The 20,494-nt window shown below is 45.5% G+C and overlaps 1 protein-coding gene across 7 annotated transcripts in view; it reads right to left on the reverse strand.

Annotated features, from left to right (window-relative positions):
• DTNB (dystrobrevin beta) overlaps positions 1-20,494 on the reverse strand; it is a 1,559,893-nt gene that overhangs the window by 276,223 nt on the left and 1,263,176 nt on the right. The window lies entirely within an intron of this gene.

A 20,494-nucleotide genomic window follows, 5' to 3' on the forward strand; every position in this document is an offset into this window, starting at 1 on the left:
TCCCAGGAGGAGGTGCTTTGGGCTGGATGGGGGCAGAAACTGGGTGGCAATGGCTGTAGGGATTAGCATGGCCCTGGGCACTCAGTGGAGGGGCAAATAACCAAACAACACCTAGAAGCTGTGTGCCTCTCCTCATAAGCCATTCCACCCTATCTGTGCTCTACTGCAATAGTTCAGGATTATAGGTGGCGAAACTAAAAAGCAGGCGAGTGCCTTTCACTTTCCATTCCAATAGAAGAGGGGGAGGGCGGCATGAAACAGATCAGCAGAACCATAACCAATGCTTGAGCTCTTTCATACTAAAGCTCCATTGCACATCTGTTTCCTGGCAAGGTTAAGCACAACAACAGTTACACACGCATGTGAACACTGAGCTACTCGTGTAATCGTGGAGCCGCAACACCAATATTGCACTCTTGGTAGACTGGCACTATTGCAGAGGCATACTTGCACAGGATATGCAGGGGCTTTGCGTACAGGGGATGGGGGGCCCGCCCCCCCCCCACACCACACCACCGGCAGAATGAAGTCGGGGCTGAGCCCCCCAGGCGAGAGAAGAAACGCAGTATGGATGGCCCTTTGTTCCATCCATACTGTCTCTCTCTCTGGCGGCCCGGGTAAAAGCCGGGGAAAAACGATGTTTAGAAAGTGTGGGACAGATGCAAAGCAAGAGGCTCTTGCTTTGCATCTGTCCCTCAATTTCTAAACATCGTTTTGGGTTGGGTATACGTCTACATCTGTGCACCGGGGTGCACAGATGTAGAGGTACACCCAACCAAAAACGATTCGGTTTGGGTTTAGTGTATGTGTACATCTGTGCACCCCTCTTGCCAAGAGGGGTGCACAGATGTAGAGGTACACCCAACCCAGAAGGATTTTTAGAAATGGAGGCACAGATGCAAAGCAAGTCTGTACCTCAATTTCTAAAAATCGGTTTGGGTTTAGTGTATGTGTACATCTGTGCACCCCTCTTGGCAAGAGGGGTGAACAGATGTAGAGGTACACCCAACCCAGAAGGATTTTTAGAAATGGAGGCACAGATGCAAAGCAAGTCTGTACCTCAATTTCTAAAAATCGGTTTGGGTTGGGTGTATTTGTACATCTGTGCACCCCTGTTGCCAAGAGGGGTGCACAGATGTAGAGGTACACCCAACCCAGAACGATTTTTAGAAATGGAGGCACAGATGCAAAACAAGTCGGTCCCTCAATTTCTAAAAGTCGTTTTGGGTTTGGTGTATTTGTACATCTGTGCACCCCTCTTGGCAAGAGGGGTGAACAGATGTAGAGGTACACCCAACGCAGAAGGATTTTTAGAAAAGGAGGTACAGATGCAAAGTGAGGGAGGGAGCAGGGAGCAGGGGCAGGGAGAGGGCAAATGAGACTGCATGTCTCTGAGTGTGCACGTGGTGAGGGTGAATGCTATGGGCGGGGAGCGGAGGCGTATGAGCCAGCGCTTTCTAGTGGAGCTGCCATATTTGAAATGGGGCAATGCTGGCACTCCTCAGTTAGCTGGCTATACTATTGATGGGATAGTACTGCTGTAAAAGGGCTTCTATAATTGTTGAATCTTCTCAGCGGCAATACTATGCTTTTGTTGAGGCAATGCTAGTTCATCTTAGTGGGGCTGCTATACTTTTGATGGGACAACATCAGCACTTCTCAGTGGAGCTGCTACACTCTTATTGACAAGGCCCCAGCACTTCTCAACAGATGTATTTCTTTTTCTTTTAATTGGTTATTTATAATGCGTGTACTACACCTTTTATGGGGCAGCACTGATCCAGCCTACTGCTCACATGCTCAGAATTGTCATTTCTCAGCAGGACTGCAACACTATACCATTGTGTTCTGTACGTTGAGTGCTTTTTCACCACCAATATGGATTCATGGCTCTCTACCAGTGTCCAAATAGTAGATCGGTCTACATTCAATTGGCAACAGGCATATCCGGAGCTGCCTGCTGTCAATAAGCTGCCGCTCAGGATGTTGGGAGCCGTGATGGGGCAAGGGATAGAAGGCTCGAGCCTGTCCGATAGCAGAATCAGCAGGGTCTTAAAACCTGCTCACTCCTTTTGGAGGGGCCATGGGGCAAAATGAGCCTGATCCCACATACAGGGGGTTGTTAACCCTTTATCTTTCCTGAATGAAAGAATGAGCTCTCTCAGACACAAGTTATCACCCCTGCACACACACTGAATGAATATGGTATGGATCTATAGATCGAGAAAACTGGAGTGACAATTCAGAGTGTTTTAACAGAAATATAATTGTCTTCCCAGATGGGAGACTAACTCCATTAATATACATGGGGTCACTGAGAGGACCAAGAGTGAAACTACATTCAGTTGTGAGATTACCAGCAACGGGTGATACTATGCTCCAAGGAGTGAGGTGCACACTCAATATACCACACTGTTTATAGGTGTGAGACCCATCCTGAATGCTTGCCCAAAGAGCCTTGGCCAGAGTTTCACACTGAAGAAATGAGCATGTGATCCGGGGTCTGCAGCTCACAACATGCAGGGGATTCCCATGCTTCCACTTGCGAGATTTGCACCAAATTAGTGAGATTGTGCTCCAAGGTAGGAGGCACACGCACAGTCTTTGCTCTGACGTTTGACACACTCACAGGATGGGACGGCATTTCGTTCTCCCATCCTAGTTGTGTTGCTCTGCCTTTTGAGGGCTACTACAACCTGGATGATTATAGACGGGTGGAGTAGGGGCAGTGATGGCCTACTGGAATGCCACTCGAAGGCTTAAATCTCCTTCTTACTTGACTTTAGTATATGCAGTACATGCGAGCCAATGCTTCCACTGTTCTGCGCTGTGCGCGCCTCCACCCCCCCGCATGCCGTTGCACCAAGTTGCCAACTACATGCAAATTTGCATTCCTATAACTGCCAGTGAAGTCACTTCCTGTATTTGGGCCCCCCCCCCCGGGAAATTCATAAGTCGGCTCCCCTGCTTATATGTGTGTGTGGGGGTCTTGACCGTGTCCCTCTGTGCAATGAAGCAGAGGAGGATTTCCAGTATGCCACAGAACGCAAATAGGATATGGAGTTGAAGGCCTATCCTTCTATTATAGATGGTGCACATTCTAAGGACCTGAAGGAATCACTGCACTACACGTTTCCCACACCACCCAACAGTGCGCAGTCAGCCTCCCACCCCATGTAGTGGCCTCGCAGGTGCAGTTCTTGGAGGACCGCAATGATCCCTTCTCCCCCGCCCCTCTTTCCCTTCAGTCGTCTCAATGGGAGACTTTTGGTTCTGGCATTTCTGTCAGTGGGCTTGGCACCCCCAGATTATCCCTCTGGTTTACTGGAGGGGCATATAAAAACTATACCTGGCAGAAAGGCCTCTATGACTCAATGGTAGACTTGAGCACATACCAAGTCCATCACACAGCCATGGTGTGACTAATTCTAGCGCCATGCATTCGGTGTCCTAGAAACTTCCCTCACAGAAGATTGCTCGGCATCACGGGCAGGTTCCACTCTCTCTTTCCTGTTAGGGAGAATTCTCTTATAAGGCTAATTTCCCAAACCTCATGAGTCCCCCAGCAGCGTTGCTGAATTGTTGGGGTTTGTTTTTTTCTCCTGCTAAGAGTGAGACTCTTTTCCTCCCACTCTTAGGCATGATTTGAGGTATGTCTTTAACTTGTTATGTGCTTATGGGCTATGGGGTTTCTTTTTACTCCCTAGGGTATCATCTATTTTTTGTGTATGTGTTACACAGCACCCTCAGTGCAGTAACACACGGGTGTCATAGTGACCCCCAAACATAGACTCCATACCCTGGGACTGACTACTGTCTCCCAGGGCATGTAAAGTCACCATTGACTTTACTAGTCCAAAATTGTGAACAGAACCAGTACAAACCATCATATTGTGGAAGTACTGGAAGGGGTTAATTCGACTGCCCCTGGGTCTGTTTTCAAGGGGGCACTGTCCAGTCCCCCCTTGTCGAGTTTATGGCTGGCGGCAGTGGTTACCACACGAAATATTCCACCAGAATATTTTCTATGGGATTTTCCCATTGATTTTAAACACACCACTTTTTGGTGCAATGTTAAAGATACCGCCGGCTTATTTATTTAATATTAAATCAACGGTTGGGTCTTTTTGCCAGAACTCTTTTGTAAAATGGCATTCGTGTCCGTCTCTGTAACTCTGACCAAGGTCGAGCCCTTTGTGCCACTTTTTGGCGGGCTTCTCCACAGAACTGGGCTAGAGGAATAAGATGAGCGAGGGATTTGGCAAAAATCAGAGGAGGTGGTGGAGAGAGAGAAGAGGAGACGGTGAAGAGAGGAGCAGAAGAGGAGGTGGTGAAGAGAGAGAAGAAGAGGAGGCCGTGAAGAGAGGTGCAGAAAAGGTGGAGGTGAAGAAGGGAATAGAAAACTAGAAGGTAAATGAAAGATCAAAGGAGTCAATGATACAAAAAGACAGAGGTGAGGAAGAAGAAAGGAAGGAAGGGGGGAAACACTAATAGCCGTGGAGGAGGTGTGGGGAAGGAAAAGGCTGCAGAGGAACAGAAGACAAGAAGAGAAAATATAACTACGGAGTGCATGAGTGTGGTGGGAGGAGGAATGAACATGTGACGGGACATCAAAGAGGTGAATCAGGATTTTCCTAGTCCCACGGGGGAGAGGTGATCTAGATATAGACCCTGCAGGTACAAGTAGATATTGGGGCAATGGGGAAGTCCTGACCAGTGGGCTGAGGGCTCCGAAGATCAGCAGCCTTCAGTGATCCAAGCGGTTTAGGGCCCAAGTGTTCAAACACCTGCACCCTAGACACAGCCTCCCTCCAGACCAGACTCGGCTGCAACACGGCAGAAGGTGCCACTCACTGTTCTGGCAAGAAGCTTGGAACCGGCTGGCGTTCACAGTGACACACCTAAACACTCCAAGACTGGAGTGCAAGAACCTTACCCAGAACACCATAACCCGATAATAACAAAATAAAAGCAATTTGGGTGAACTCTTGGCTTCTCTAGAGACTGAGTGGCACCAGGACGAGACCCATAGAGACTTTTTAATGACTCGCCATTCTGACCAAAGTCCTTGAGCAATGAATCTAAACTGCTCATGTGCCTGATTAACAGAAGATCACCAAGAGACTAGAGGAGGCTCGTGTTGGGATGATAGCGATACTAGCCTCCCAAGACAGGATTTCCTGCATTGGTCTATTTTTCTTCATCTTCCCTGACCCACTCAAAACCATGTGAGAAAAAACCCTGAGTAAAGCATACACTTAAAATAGTTGTTTGTTGCGTTTGGTTTGTTGTGTTTGATCTTGTCCCAACAGTGTGCTGACAACCTGACACTCTTGGCAGACTGTTGCGAGAAGCTAGGATCACATGGCCACTAAATGTGTTCATTCACTATGTTCCTCTCATTAGTCCAATATATGTACTACATCTTAATTATTAAACGTATCTGTTTTAGTTGGTATGCTTTATCAAAATAAAATGGCAACTGTGTTTGTTTCCAGGGGCCATGACTAGTTGATCATTTTTAGTTCGCTTTTTAGCTGGTTCGCTGTTATTTCCCAGCACATGTCTCGTGCTTCAGGACTGGTGGATTATCGCTCAGTTGGGTGGGGCATTGGCCCACCTCAGAGGATCTTTACTCCAAACAACCAATTTAAGACTCACGCCTCACTTCCTGCTGCTTGAGTGTTCTGCAGGCCACTGCTTCTCCTAGGACTTCTGTTTGATTAGATGGGTTGTCTCGTAGCCTGCTCTACCAGCCAACGGGCAAGCAATGTTATACTACAGCAAATATGTTCTGCCACTCCGGGCTGGTGATTGCAGCAACACCTACCGTTTAGGGATTGGCTACACTTGTTTTTAAAATGACCATATGTATTTTATTGAGTCTACTGGTGGTAAGGATGTTCAATTACCTGAGGTTAAGGCCGCGATTGGAGGTCCTGAGGAGGCATGTGCCTTGAGAAAAAGGCTGACCTGAAACACGTGTCGGCAGGGTTTGGCTCTGAGGACAAGTTCATGCCTTAAAATAAATATGTTGTGAAAATATGTGCGGGTGTGCAACCCCCTCCCACAATAACGGATGGTTTGTTGTTTAATTTTTTCTGAACTCATACGGAGGTCTGCACTGCGACAAATGAGTCTCGAGCAAGGAAGGCGGCGCAGCAGCTAAGCGGCAGACCTAAAGGGGACCGATATCAGTCACGAGACTAGCCTCAAAAAACAATACTCTGCTAGGCTGGATGATGTTTCTATGCATGCAGATGAAAGTACAAGTCCCTTCTCAATCTCCTCCAAAAAAGCTCTATAGAATAGTATATGTTAATTGGTTTATTCTGCCATGTGGGGACTAAATAACTCATCAGCAGCAGCTTTTGATAGAAAACCATCACAGTTTCATCCGCTAGAGAAGCCTCCTGAACCCTGAAGGCGCACGCAAAAACACAGTCTCTAACCTCCCAAATATTCTTTTCAAGCAAAACACGTGCCTGAAGGAGAGGTTGATGTCACAAGTCTCGAAGGGCTTCTGTTCAATTGAAGCATAGCGTGGAAGGTGTGCTCAATGCCGCAAGGTGGCTATCAAGAAGAAACAGGAAGCAGAGAAAAGAATCAATGGCCCGACCCCTGCTTCCAAATGTCCATATTGTGATGAATATTGACTTACTCTAACTCAACTGAGTGTCTTCCCTCAATTCCCAAAATGCCCATTGCCCCCTTCTCTAGGATTCCTTACTTGGAGGCAGTGCACCAGATAACATTTTGAAGTGGGTGTATTTTTGAAAGTTGGCAGTAAAATGATTTTTTAGGGAGTAAAAAAGTAAGTCCTTTTCCCAATAGGAGTATTTTTTATAAGCAAGTAAAAATATATTATTTACTGTAAAATAGAAATGTTTTGTGGGAAATACTTCTTTGCACCATGTTATTCAGGCACACTAAAAGATACACCTTCCTTGATTCTAGCAGTTTCTTCCTGTGGTAGTACGTGCACTACTGGTCCAAAAATACCCATGGGACTGTTTGGGTGAAACCAGTGGCACAAGCTCCTAGGTGTTCATTTGCCATTTTTTATTGGGAATATGTGTACTCTCTATTTTTGATTCCTTGGGAGTATTTGCCTATTTTTAGGGAGTAAAAGTGACTGATACACCCCTTATCTGTAGGGCTGCTTGAGGGCATGTAATTCTTGCCGATTATGGATCACCCCCAGCTCCCAGATGGGCATAAGAGGTGCAGTGAGAAATATCCTTATACAGTGGACTATACATTTTCCAGAAAAAAGTTCTGAGAAATAGATGACTTGCAAAGTGCTCTAGGCCTCACATACTAGGGACAAAAGACCCAAACAAGGGCACAGACCAGGCGAATTTGGAAGGACTGTCTCTCAATCAGGTTGGCAGCATAAATGGGGAGCTGCTCACTACTCCCAGGTTTACATTGGACTTGGACGCGCCCTGCTGCACAGTACCCCAAATCCTCAGATGCACATGACATATTGATAAAAACCCAGACAACCCACCACAAGAGGCAGATTAATCCTGACGCCAGCATGTATCGCAGTGGAGAAGGTGAGGAGACATTAAATTAACTGCTTGAGTTGCATTGGAAAAGGGCCGTGGACATTAACGAAATCACGTCAAACATGAAAGTCCCAGCGGCAAAAATTAACAGCAAAAATTAACAGCGCAGCATGGACAAAGTGGAGGACGTGATGAGTAAATGCGAGGGGAATAATTTACGAAGCCTACACTGGGATCAGGGAAACTGCCCCTCTTCTGAAAAGTAATCGGCTCTAAGCTGACTAAAGAGTAAGAGAAAAGAATTAAAGGCCACCCAGAATAACTGTGAGGGAAAGTCACCCGCTAATGCTGACGCACGCTTTCGTAGAGAATCTGCGACATGAGACGTTTAAGATCATTCTGAAGGAAAACACGCAAACATGGAACCCCCACCTCAGAAGAGACAAGTGGTTGGCTAATTTCTTCACTACTGTGGCAAAGCTGTAATCCTCCTACAAGCAATTAAGCAAAATGGATGGGAAACAATAACTCTTACTTGAGCTTATGCTCACAATTGATCTAAAGGTAGTTAACTTAATTGCTCAGATGAATAAAATCTGCTTGCAGTTTTGTAAATTTTCTCTTCTGCCTCTGGTAACATTTTATGTAGGGAAGGTTGTGCCAGTCCTCCTTTTTGGCATGGAATGTAATCTGATGGTTTACGATTTGGACTGGGACAAGATTGAAAGCAAAATCTGGAAGAAGTCCCTGGGTCTTCCAGATTGTGTTCTAATTTCCTGCCTAAGATTTGAACTTGGCCTCACCTGCCTGAAGAACTAGTTGGAGTGGAAATGGTTCTCATGCTATAGATTGATACTTGCTCCCCCAAAATCATCATTGTATGAGACTCTAGAGCTTACTATGAGGAAATCTGTCAATCTTTTATTAAACACCTTGAAAGAGCGGTGTGTTGACCTTCTTACTCTAAGTGACCTGGACTCTGTTACTCTTATCCAAAATCCAGGTAAAGCAAAGGGAAGTCTCGATCAAATGGATTGGATAAGAACTGTGAACAAAATTAGGTCGGCTAAGCCATCTTCATCCCCACTTCTAACTGAAAAACCAAGGTCTCTCCTCGCCCAATATCTTATGAAATCATCCGATCCACGTACACGAATGGACTTCCTACATCTTAGACTCAATTTGCTTCCAACTATGGAAATCCTCCATGTCAGTTTAAAAAATTTCTATCCCTCTGATTTATGCGATAAGCCTAGCGCTAAAGTAACTCAGAGTGTGCTGGGACCTGGTTTGTCAGAGTTGCAAGACTCAAGCATTTTGTGCATGATCCCAACGTTTTATCTTCAGACATATTTTGGGACAGACTAATATCTGGCAACGAAAGGTTCCCCTCATTTGAAGTTGTTTTGAAGAATTGAATTTGATAGATAATGGCTATTTTGAATGGTCTGCCAATGCCGTGAACGTTTTTTGTTTTAGCTGCTGTTAATTCTTCTTATCTGCTCTTGTGTACAAAGCTTATTTTTCATTTATGCTTTTATGTTCTTATGTAATTACTTGATTTTCAGTTTTTTGTATACTGTGTAAAAAGTCATAGTTCTTTTTGGCTAATGCACAATAAAAACATTTTTAAAAATAAAATAACTCTTACTTGTTGGTACAAAGTGCTCCCTACCTTACATTAGAAGGACATTGCAAGTCACCAAGGATATTCGTGACCAAAAGGAGGAATGAGGCTGAGTCCTTTATAAGGTCATGGAACTCCAAGGTGACTTGCAATATTCATTTTTATGTACGGTAGGGGGTATTTTACTGCTTATAATGCATGGCCATACACTGTCATACCCTTTACCTCCTCTCTTGCTTAATATAATGTAATAGATCTTCCATTTGTTGGTCCATATCATAAATATAGAATCTGTTTGGATAGGAACAAATCAAAATGCAGCTCCTAATGTACTGTGCAAAAATGAAACATTCTTCCATAGATAGCTGCTTGTCAATAAATGGCTGTAAAGTTACACGGAAAACTACTCTGCAAACAATGAATTTGAAAAGCTTTTCACAGCTATAATTAAGTGCTGCAGTAACAGCTGGAATACTCTCTGCTGGCTCAAGCAGGAGGCCTTGTGACATCACAACTGAAGGATAATAACCGATTACAGAGCAGTTGTGATGTCATTTTCTTATTACTGGTCAGTTATGATTTCACGACTAGTCTGTGATAAGAACATTATTTCCAGCCTTTTATACAGATATTGCCTGCTGCCATGTATTATATCGAGAAGACTCCCTCAAGGAAAGTCTGCAGGATAAGTAATTCAGTGAGTCGAGCAGGCTGGCTAAACAAATGGGAATCACAGCCACTTGAATGTCTCCTCCAGCTCTAAACCTATACTTGCCCAAGGGCATCTCAGTCTGCCAAGAACCCAGGGTGCTTTGGGGGACAATGATAGCAAAAGTTTACCCCTCTATGAGTAGATCCTGCCTTGGACAGTGTCTCATGCGCTGGGGAGGGACTGTTTAGAAAGGGATGCTAGCTTATTGATCTTACAAGAGTAGATCAAGTTTGCTTAAAGCGGTATGCAAGGTTAATCAAGTAGCTATTAGTTAGAAAATTAGGTTAGTGGTCTTGGCCTCTTTTGTCAAGGGCACTGAGAACCTATAGGGCTGTTTGTGCTTGCAGGAAGAATGTGAACATCAGCTTTCATTGGAATGTGTTTGGGGTGTTGGTCCCTTGATCCACCCACCAGGTTAACCTGGCCATTTTGTTTACTCCACAAAGCAGAAAGGAGAGATGCATTGGATGAAATATGGAGCCAAGGGATTTCTTTTCTTTCAGCAATTCAGTTCTGGGTAGGATATACCACTCCTCAGCCCTCATTACAGTCAAAGCCATTTGCAAGTGATCTGAGCATGTTTCCGTTTACAGTTAAATTAAAACTTTTGGTTGGTAATATCCAGGTCTGTGCAAGTAGGCACTGCAGGAGAGGGTCTCATGGCTGGGACGGGAACCCTCTTGCTGCTGGGAAAATGGTGCAGAGCACACAAATAACTGTGACATGTGCTGTGCCCCTGCCTTCCACATGACACAGAGCAACCCACGGGACAATCCAACAGATAACACCCCTCAGTTAGCGAGGAATACTCAACTTTCCAGGGTAAGAGGAGGACAAAGAGGCACAATTAGGTACCCAGGCACTGACATGGGGTGATGGGGGAAAGAAAATCAGCAATAAGGTTTACTCGAAGTCACACTCAAGGGATATATGCGTTAGGCCCATGCATTCCATGTTGAACTGGTGGGCTGTTTTCAATACCAGAATGTTAACTCCACCAAATGAAATTATACAACTGTCAGGATGCAGGTGCAACGCCCTAAACATGAAGGTAAGTACAAGCTGCAGAAATTCTATCAGCATGAAGATCTGGTCATTTATAGTGTCGGTTGTTCTGTCATTTGTCGCAGCATTTCAGGTCACTTTAGAATCGGATTTAGTTTTGCCTCATTTAAGGGAGCACTAGGCTACCGAGTACATGGTGAACTGATGAGCAGCAAAAGATACGGTTACTGGCTTCCATTAGCATAAGGCACTCTTGCCACATTACCCAAATAATAATAATTAGCAATAATAATTTAGCATTTATATAGCGCTATGAACCCTCAGCCATCTGATCACTGCTTATTATTACCCACAGTGTGTGGTGCTCATTTATCGACCTCGGAAGGATGAAAGGCTAAGTTTAGCCTTGCAGGGATTCGAATCTGCATCAGCAGGCTCTGCACAGATGTCAAGGCGAGCGCTCTACTCGCTGTGCTATCGGACCGGCTAAACTCTTGCGATATTGAACTCTCCCTCTCCCTTGCTGATATCCCAGTCTGCTGCGCATTCTGGTTAGCTAGCCACCCAAGCCGGCACCCTTTCGCCACTGCACCCAACCGTGCTGCAGCTCCCTACCAAGGTGCGACAGTTGTGGGGGGAATCCATTTGCGTTCCCAGGTACAGACACCTACCCTGACTAGGACAGCCCACAGGGAGCACTTGCATGTCCAGTACTATCAATGACCTTGCATTCAGAAGAGGAACCACTGGTGGGGGCAGAGATAGAAAATAAGAAATGCATCTTCATGGTGGACTCATGGGCAGAAAATTCATGCATAAACGATGGTGACTTCCCCTTATCAGGAAAAACTCTCGACACGCAGGGATTCTCTGGGGCTGTAGTAACGGTTACTTATTCGGAAGATTTAGATGTAAAAATTGGAGGGAAAATTGTTAGGGCACCACTCCTTTACTAGGACAGCTCCCCTGTCAGTTTGCTGGGTCAAGATTTTCTCAGCAAATTGAACATGTAAATATTGTTCACCGACAGAGGAATTGTCTGTGCCACACCAGGCATGTGCTTCCTCCGGGCCATGCTCGTGATGCACGCAGTGGCCTATGAGATGGTAGTGCGAGGGATACCTGTGAACCCAGACATATTTTTTTATGGCATTAGAGTGCTTGCCCGGGCAGTGCTCCAGATAACCCAAAAAGAGTGGAGGGTACCCGCAGATTTTGTTTTCCGACCTGTAGCAGTGCCCCCTTAATGATATTGTACAGAAGGAGTTTCCTCTTTTTCCCAGCCCGGCCTCTATTCTGTGTAGCATCCAGAAAAAGGCCACCCACTTCACTGTAGTTGACTTGAATAATTCATTTTTCTAAGTACCACTCGACTCAGAATCACAGTACCTTACAGCGTTTACCCTAGGAGGGAAGCGATTTGAAAACCATTACTTGCCCCAGGGGTACTGTGAAAGCCCCAGCATCTTTAACCAGATACTCCACGAAGACCTTGGCAACATTCAGGTGCCCAGGCCCATCATTCAATGTGTAGACAACCTACTGGTCTGCAGCGACAACGAGTACAGCTGTCACAGGGACTCCATTACCCTCCTCCAGTGGCTAGCTCAGAAAGGATATAAGGTTGATAAAAACAAACTCCAGTACTGTTTACCCAAAGTGTTCTACTTAGGCCAACTTATCTCCAAAGATGGTAAGAGAATAATACCCGACAGGGCTGCAGCAGTGCGTCCCACTACCAAACCTACAACAGCGGAGGAAATGCAAAAATTCTTGTGTCTCTGCAATTATTGCCGAGCATGGATTTTAGACTATGCTGCCTATACCAGGCCACTCCTGCAAGGGCTCAAGGAAGTACAGAACGAGGGAACGGCCATTTAATGGACAGCAGATATGGTGACTGCTTTTAATGACTTGAAAGATGTAATTTCCTGAGCCACAGTTCTAGCAACCTACACACAGGAGTTTTATTTGTTTTCACTCTCCAATGGCACCCTCATGACCGCAATATAGATCCAGAAAAGCTCCATGGGACACAAGCCTCTGGCCTACTACATCGGTACACTTGATTCTGTCATGCAGGGACAGTTCGCTTCCATACAAGCACTTGCTGCAGCGGCATTTTGAAAAACGTTCCAATGTCTTAATGGGATGTTCAGTAACCCTGTACGTTGAGCACTCCATGTTTGCCATACTGGAACGCTCAAAGTCCACTTTAACCACACAAAGAGCATCTGCCTATGAGATAATATTATCAAGTCCAAATATTTAACTAGTGCGATGCAGAATAGTAAACCCAGCCACCTTTCTGACAGAACCCTGCACTGCTGAAGGTATGCAACAGCATGATTGCGCAACATATGAAGGGGAAGGGGAGGACATTCCCAAAGCAAAGGACATTGCCCTGGAAGAGGGGGAATTATTTTTTGCAGAAGTGAGAAAAACTTGTTGGGGCGGATGTAGTAAGATTGGAGGAAGGGGAATATGAAACGCTCATCATGACAAGATTACAAAGACATTTTTCGGCGCAAGTGTCAGAACAAGGCCCTAAAAGCCTCAAAGGGATGTCGTGTTACAATATATTCGGACTCTGTGTATGTCACTACAACAGTGCACGCAGGTCTGTCCCGATGGAGAAGAAGGAGCTTCAGGAGGGCAGATGGGTCCCCAGTGCAACATGCAGAATTACTGAACACCTTGATCACTGCCCTCGCAGAGCCCTAGTGGTAGCAGTGGTTAAGTGCATAGCTCACACTCAAAACAATGTGAAATATCTTTGGGAAACACAGCGGCAGATGCTGCGGCGCAACAAGCGGCATATCTTCCAGTAAACATGAGTGCAGAGTACGTCTTGGCAAGTGCAGCAGCACCCCCAACCACAGATTATAACACACTGCACATAGCCCAAATTTTTTAATTGCAGCATTGAGCACCCCAAGAACAGCAGGAAGTCTGGCTCAAATGTGGGTGTGTTCAATCACCCACAGATCTTCTCTGGCGACAGCAAGCCACAGGAAAGGTTGTAATGCCTGTTGAGCTACTTTACACAGCATTTGAACAGCTTCATTTCCCATCCAACAGTTCCAAACAACACATTGCAGCCGATCTCCAGGAAGATTAGTTCATTCCGAATTTACAAGAGCACCTGACACAAATGGTGGTCCAATGCACCACGTGTCAAGTATTCAGCACAGGGATGACATTGAGAACTTTACAGGGTACATTGTCCCGGCATGTGGGCCCTTTCTGAGAGCAGCACATTGACTACGCAGACACAGGAGAAAGGTGCAATGGAGCAAGATATTTGATCGTGGTGGTGTGTCCATTTTCCCGATGGGTGGAAGTGTGCCCCTGTGCCCGCCTGATGAAGTTCCTAGTTAGAGAAATATTCCCCCGATGGGAGTGTGTGATGTCCTGCAATCAGACAATGGCACTCATTTTATCAATGAATTATTCAAGGAAGTGACACAATTGTTGGGGATCAAACACAAAATGTGCTCAATTTACCACCCACAAGCAAACGAGAGGGTGGAGAAAATGAACGGTCTCCTCAAAAGTAGATTGTGCAAACTATGCAACACCCTCAAGAAAAATTGGGTGTAGTGCCGGCCCTTGGCACTGTTCCAATTGCGTACCCAGCCCAGTAAGGACCACCACCTGTCCCCTCGTGAAATAGTGACTGGTTGACGCATGCTGCCATTTTAGGAGAGGAATTCAAACAATAGCTCACGCAGCTTACATGTGAAATAAGATGCATTACAAAACAAATTGCACCACCTTTCACAGAAACGAGAGAAACAACAACTACTTCGTTTGACACAACCCCAAACATTTTTACCGGGGAAGTGGATTTATGTAAGGAGTTTTGTTAGGAAGTGGAACACACTCCCGCTTCCACAGGCCTTATGAGGTGGTGTTTTCCACCCCACTTGCAGTCAAAGTAAAAGGGCTGCGGTACTGGAAACATCTTTCAGATGTTCATAAAGTCCCAGACAGTACCTTGCAAAACATACTGACTGAAAATAACCAAACTACTACCTCAGCCGAACTTTATATGTGCATGTGAGCTGTTTAATAGAACATGAATGGCTGCTAGAGCATGGGCCACCTCAAATAAAAAATCTCTCTCTCTTTCTCTCTCAACCTCAAATCCACCCTGTTCTTTCCCTCTCCGCAGGTGCAACAATTATGGAGATGACACTGCTGGGAAGTTCATCAAATGTAGATAGCAGTAGGAGTAGAATGAGTTCTTTGCGAATGTATAGTTTCAGCTGCGGTTTGCACTTTGTAGCGATTTTGTTTACTATATTGATACTAGCATTGGGCATTTACTGGGGAGCATCTTTTATCTGGGGGACCATATGAAAGAAGGGGGCAGGGGGTAAATGGACATGGGATGGACGTAAGTGGACCTGGAATGAGAACTTGCCTATAAACCTTACAAGTTTGCATTGTAATAGGACAAAAAAGGTCCCAAGTGTTATTGAGTCTATTGAAGATGTAACTAATCAGTCACCAGGTGCCCCAAATGTCACATATATATACCCCCTTTAGCACTTACCCCCAATCGTCTGCTCCTTTCCCCTGAGTGGAAAGATGAATGAAAGCACCCAGGTAATGAGAAATGAACTAGTTGTTGGAGCAACAAATAACAATGCATAAAACTATACATACCACATGTAGCAACTCCCAATCCACGCCCTGCAATAATTCAGTGTTTACTCCTCACACAGCAGTGCGAGGGGGAAAACCTTTCCCTTGCTTAGTGATAGAAGGAAATGATAAATGTGCCCACATAAGCATGATGCATAACATGGTTTCGGATTAGACACAGTGAAAGACCTTCGCCATCTCGAACATTCAAACCGTCCTCTGATATGAGTGCGATGGGAAGGCGAAAAACTAATGGGAGTGGCTATGTCTGTTCTCTAATACCCCATGCATCTTGGGAACCTAAAATATTGACACCACGAGAGGTACCATTGAATGAAACACAATGTCCAATATACCTTGCAGTATGTAGGATAAAGGGCACTTTCCAGGCATGCAGTTTTAACTTAAAACTCCTTGAGCCAGATACCCGAAAATGGAAGGCCAGCTCTACCAACCCCAACTGTTTTAAGGAAGCATTCCTCGCTATGCAAGGGACAAAATACATGGACAATAAGTGGCAGGAAGCAACGTTTATATGCAGAAGGACTTGTCGGTTACTCAGCAGAAATACTAGTCCTCGTTGAGCAAGCATGTGCACAAAAATTGACATAACATGTTGCAAAACTGACATGGGTCACAGCAATTGAAAAACCAGTGAAGGTGCACCAGGAAGAAAGTTATGAACTTTTTTTTACAGCGAAGGAACTGTCTCGATAGGAACAAACAAGCGATGCAACAGAACACTGCTTATTCCAGACCTCCGAAAGGGTACTGCTGCGTTGATGGACTACTACAGGGTGTGCGACCAGAAAGCGTACTTGCACCTCCCATCCTCATAGAGGGGCTATTGTTTGCTTGCAACGCTGCATTCAACCCTGCTCGTAGTACCCGAAGAACCCCTAAAGGGGGGCCCCTTCCCAGATAAAGATCAAGGTGTGCCCAAAACAATAGCAATTGCACCAACCATTTTGCCTCCAAGTTTCTACATCCTGCCAGAAAAAGAACATCATGAACGCCTGCAGAGAAAGAAGCGATCCTCTAACTATTTGTCTCAAGAATCATCAGACTTGCTTGCACAAACACCAAACGAATACAGACTGTACAATTCCGCAGAGACATTTTTTTGAATCCCTTATGCCCAGCGTCCAGTCTCAAGCAAATGCTAAATGGTTCCAAATAGTTTGATCGAAGTTGATCCAGCTAGCAAATGGCACTGAAGAAGGGTTCAATGTCCTCAAGGTGGAGCTAAGAGCACTTAGGCTAATGACAATGCAAAATAGACATGTGCTTGACCTCCGAAAAGCCATGGAGGGCAGAGTCTGCAAAAAGATCGGGAGTTAATGTTGCACATTCATACCTCTGATGACGCCGACAACGGGACACTATCATATATCACTGCAGCCGTACATGAACTTGCGGTAAAAATGAAGAAAGAAGCAGGGATCCAGGAAGATGACTGGGTGAACATGGCATTCGGCTGGGTACCATCCTGGCTTGGAACAACGATGAAGATGTTGGTCCTGGTCCTTGTGTTTATTTTGCTGATTTTTTTGCACATGCCCGATGTTGTGCCAAAGCAGTCCCCAATAGTGCAATGATGATGGTGACAGTTGGGAATACTCATGGTAATACTCCTCATGGTACCAAAGAAGTAGAAATACAGACAGAAGAAAACAATGACCCTAAATATCGTATAGTTGCAGTCTATCAGGGACACAGGGATGAGGTGGACACTATATACCTCTACTATTGCACCCCACCTCACCCCGAAAATTATACAGAAGTGTGGATGGACTTAGCAGGGGATGGGGGATGTATATATATGACGTGCACACCCGAACAATACGCGCAGAGTGGGGAGAGCCTGAGACAAGTCTGTAGTGCATAGATGCCCATAAAAGGGACACCTGCATGGGACAAAGCAGAGAGGAGGGCAAATGAACGGAAATATGGAGGGGTGAATTTGTTACTGTAGAGGTAACGAAAGGAGGGAATGATGGGAAGGAAATGAGCCTATCGCACCCTCCTAGCCACTTCCATACAAGGCGAAACCCATACGAAGCAATCTAACATACCAGGGGGGAAGAGCCAACGCCCCCGGGCACCATATAGAAACCTCAAAGCACTTAGAAGTAAATGCTAACACTAGAAATGCCACACTTCACATTTTCTAATAGGCCTTAGACTCGACAGGCCGCTGACCCATGTTTCCTGTGTTCCCCGTTCACAGACTCCAATTCCTACATAGCATGCTTGCTCCGCTTGAGCCTTGTTCCCACGGAAGTCCATTTCCCTCTTGTCCCTGTAGTGTTGTGAATAATCAGTATCGCCTACAGGAATGTGCCCGACACAGAGCGTGAGACAGTACCAGGCAGGGATGTGTCTATTCATCTCCACTAAATTGCCATTGAGCCTCCGACACCCACCCAGCTAGCCCGGTGCTAGCCGCACATCACTAACCTGGCCCCCACCCCCCAGGCTCTCTAAGAAGCACCCGACCCCACGGTCCTAACCTCCATAAAGTGCCCACCAAAGATTCAAAGCCCACAGGACTGTATTTCTCCTTAGCAATAAAACAAGTCCAGGCAACACGAGATGCAGAGAAGGGTAAATCAAAGATCAATCCCCAGAGGGGAGACCTTAGGTGAGGCGACTGTAGGATCAATGGAGCCCTGTATGTACAGGTCAGCATGACTGCATTTTATCCTCCCCTCTCCATGGCACCCCATACCTGTGCCACCCAGGTGCCTGCCATAATGAATTAATAGCATGTCATAGTTGTTTAGTTTAGATAGGACACAGTGTATTTCATAAGTGACCTGACCTTCGCAGCGAGGATGAGCCCAGCTGACCTACGCGGAGCCAGATCAACAGAGAAGAACCAGCCTGTTAGTGCTTGGCATCCCCTATGGAACAACCCCATGTGTATGGTGCCTCCAATCAGGAGCGCCAAAATGCCACATATAGCTATGACGCGGTTGGCGCTTATAACCCCATGTTTTCTGATGTAAGACCAGAGCGCTCTCGACCAGCAGAGTTCTTTGCTGATATTTGTATTTTGTATCAGTAAACATTGTTATCCTTGCAAAGCTATCGCTTGGCTTATTTCCCAAGCGGGTTGTATTTACTCTGGTGCGTGCGTATTGTGGGACTTGCCTTCACCAGGCTCCTGCATGACCAGCTTCCCTCGCACTGCCTCTGGTCCACCCAACCAATTAAGGGACTGTATCTGCAACCCTACAGACCCCTGACCATCTGCATCTATGAGCCACCTCCCGGCAGCACTTATGAGTTACTTTGCACTCTTGCCTCCTCGCTCCCCCCTGGCACTTCACCTCATTCCCTCCTGCAATTGCACGATCTGAATGACACAAGGCCTAGTAACATCGATGTTTTGCCCACCTTCTGTCTTCCCTTCTTTGGCGTGCCTAGAAACACTTGTGGACAGGCACATTATAAATCATATCATTATAACTAGGCCCCGTCAGAGAGTATAGAGTCATTAAGGGCACTAGTCAGCAGTTCTGAACCTCTGTCTTTCCATGTAAGTGTTGTTCCTGCTTCCTCCAGCAAGTGTTCAGCATGCCAATGTCCTTGGAGGATGGGCGAGGGGCAGCACACATATTAGTTACTGTTGCAGAGCCTTGTGGTTCTCAGCAGCTTTGAGTGAAATGTAGAATAACGGGTTGTGTTCTTGACAAAAGATAAGTATAACAGTTGTGTAGGACATATTTTGGTCTGAACGAAGACTTGCGTGGAGACATTGCCAAAGCATCAAACTAGATTGTGGTTATACTGCAATCTACCCCCATTTCCGAAAAATTGAGCCTCAGTTCTGTTTTTTATGAAGCCACCTGGTTCCCAAGAGATAGCCGGAAGAATGTGTGCCAGGGATAGCAAGATGTTTCAAAATGATAGTTGCAAAAAGTGTTGCAGAATAAAACTGCTACGAGGTCTGGGAACGGTCTGGAGTGCCAAATTTAGCTCAAGGAAGAGGATATTACTGTGTCTAATTTGGTGACTTCACATGCACTACTTTGGTGGGACTGCACATCAGAAGTTACATGAACCTGTTTTCACCAATTAGAGTATGGTATTTTAGTAAATGTTACATGTATAACTTTAGCCAATCAGAATGAAGAATTTTCTACTGACTGCACAATTAGTACATTCGTAGGGGGCTGCACTTAGGATGGTCACGGGAAATGTACTAACCAATAGGGCATTCTAACATATATTGTTTTTACATTTCTATATAGATTGGAGCCAATAGGGAATGTAGAATTAACATGTACGTGATACTTGTATGGTATTCAAATGTTGTGGGTTTTGTCTTTAAATACTTTAACTGAAATGTGGGCGGATCGAGAGTGTTTTCAGTTCTATGGAGCTGACTGACCCTCCCGTCCGTAATTTGCATGTATTAAAACTGTTTTTTACGGTTTCCTTGGATTGATTTTTTTCAATGGTTTATGGGCGTATCTGACACCACCCTGGAGTATGTAGAGGAGAGAAAACCACAGACTTATTTGCTGTACAGACTAGTGTCCAGATCTTTCCTTTGCAGTGGATGAATGACTGTCTCCAGAATAGGAGCTGGTCGAATTTGGACAAAACCAATTATTCCTCAGTAACAGCTGTCATCTTGCCACCAGCAAGTGCACGCAAAGGTGTTACGCTCACCTGATATCCCCGGGGGCTTCTGGAAGACTCTGAGATCTGGAACCCTGGTTGCATAGTTGCCCAGTGCTGAAAAATGAATCTTAGTTATTTGTAGGGTGAGCTATCCGTCCTGCGTTTCTTGTGTAGGGGCGCTTGACGTTTGTTGGCGAGCTGCCCGAGTTGCTTCACTTGTGCAGTAGTACACCTTCCTTGGGCCCAGGCCTGCTGTGACCCCGAATCTGCTGGGAGTCAGGTAGGTTTGTTAATTGTAAGTCTTTGTTCTGTTTATGGTGGTAATTCGTTAATGTATTTATCTCCTCC

Source organism: Ambystoma mexicanum, chromosome 4p (assembly GCF_040938575.1).
Source record: "Ambystoma mexicanum isolate Mex_15411 chromosome 4p, UKY_AmexF1_1, whole genome shotgun sequence".
Classification (NCBI taxonomy): Eukaryota; Metazoa; Chordata; class Amphibia; order Caudata; family Ambystomatidae; genus Ambystoma; species Ambystoma mexicanum.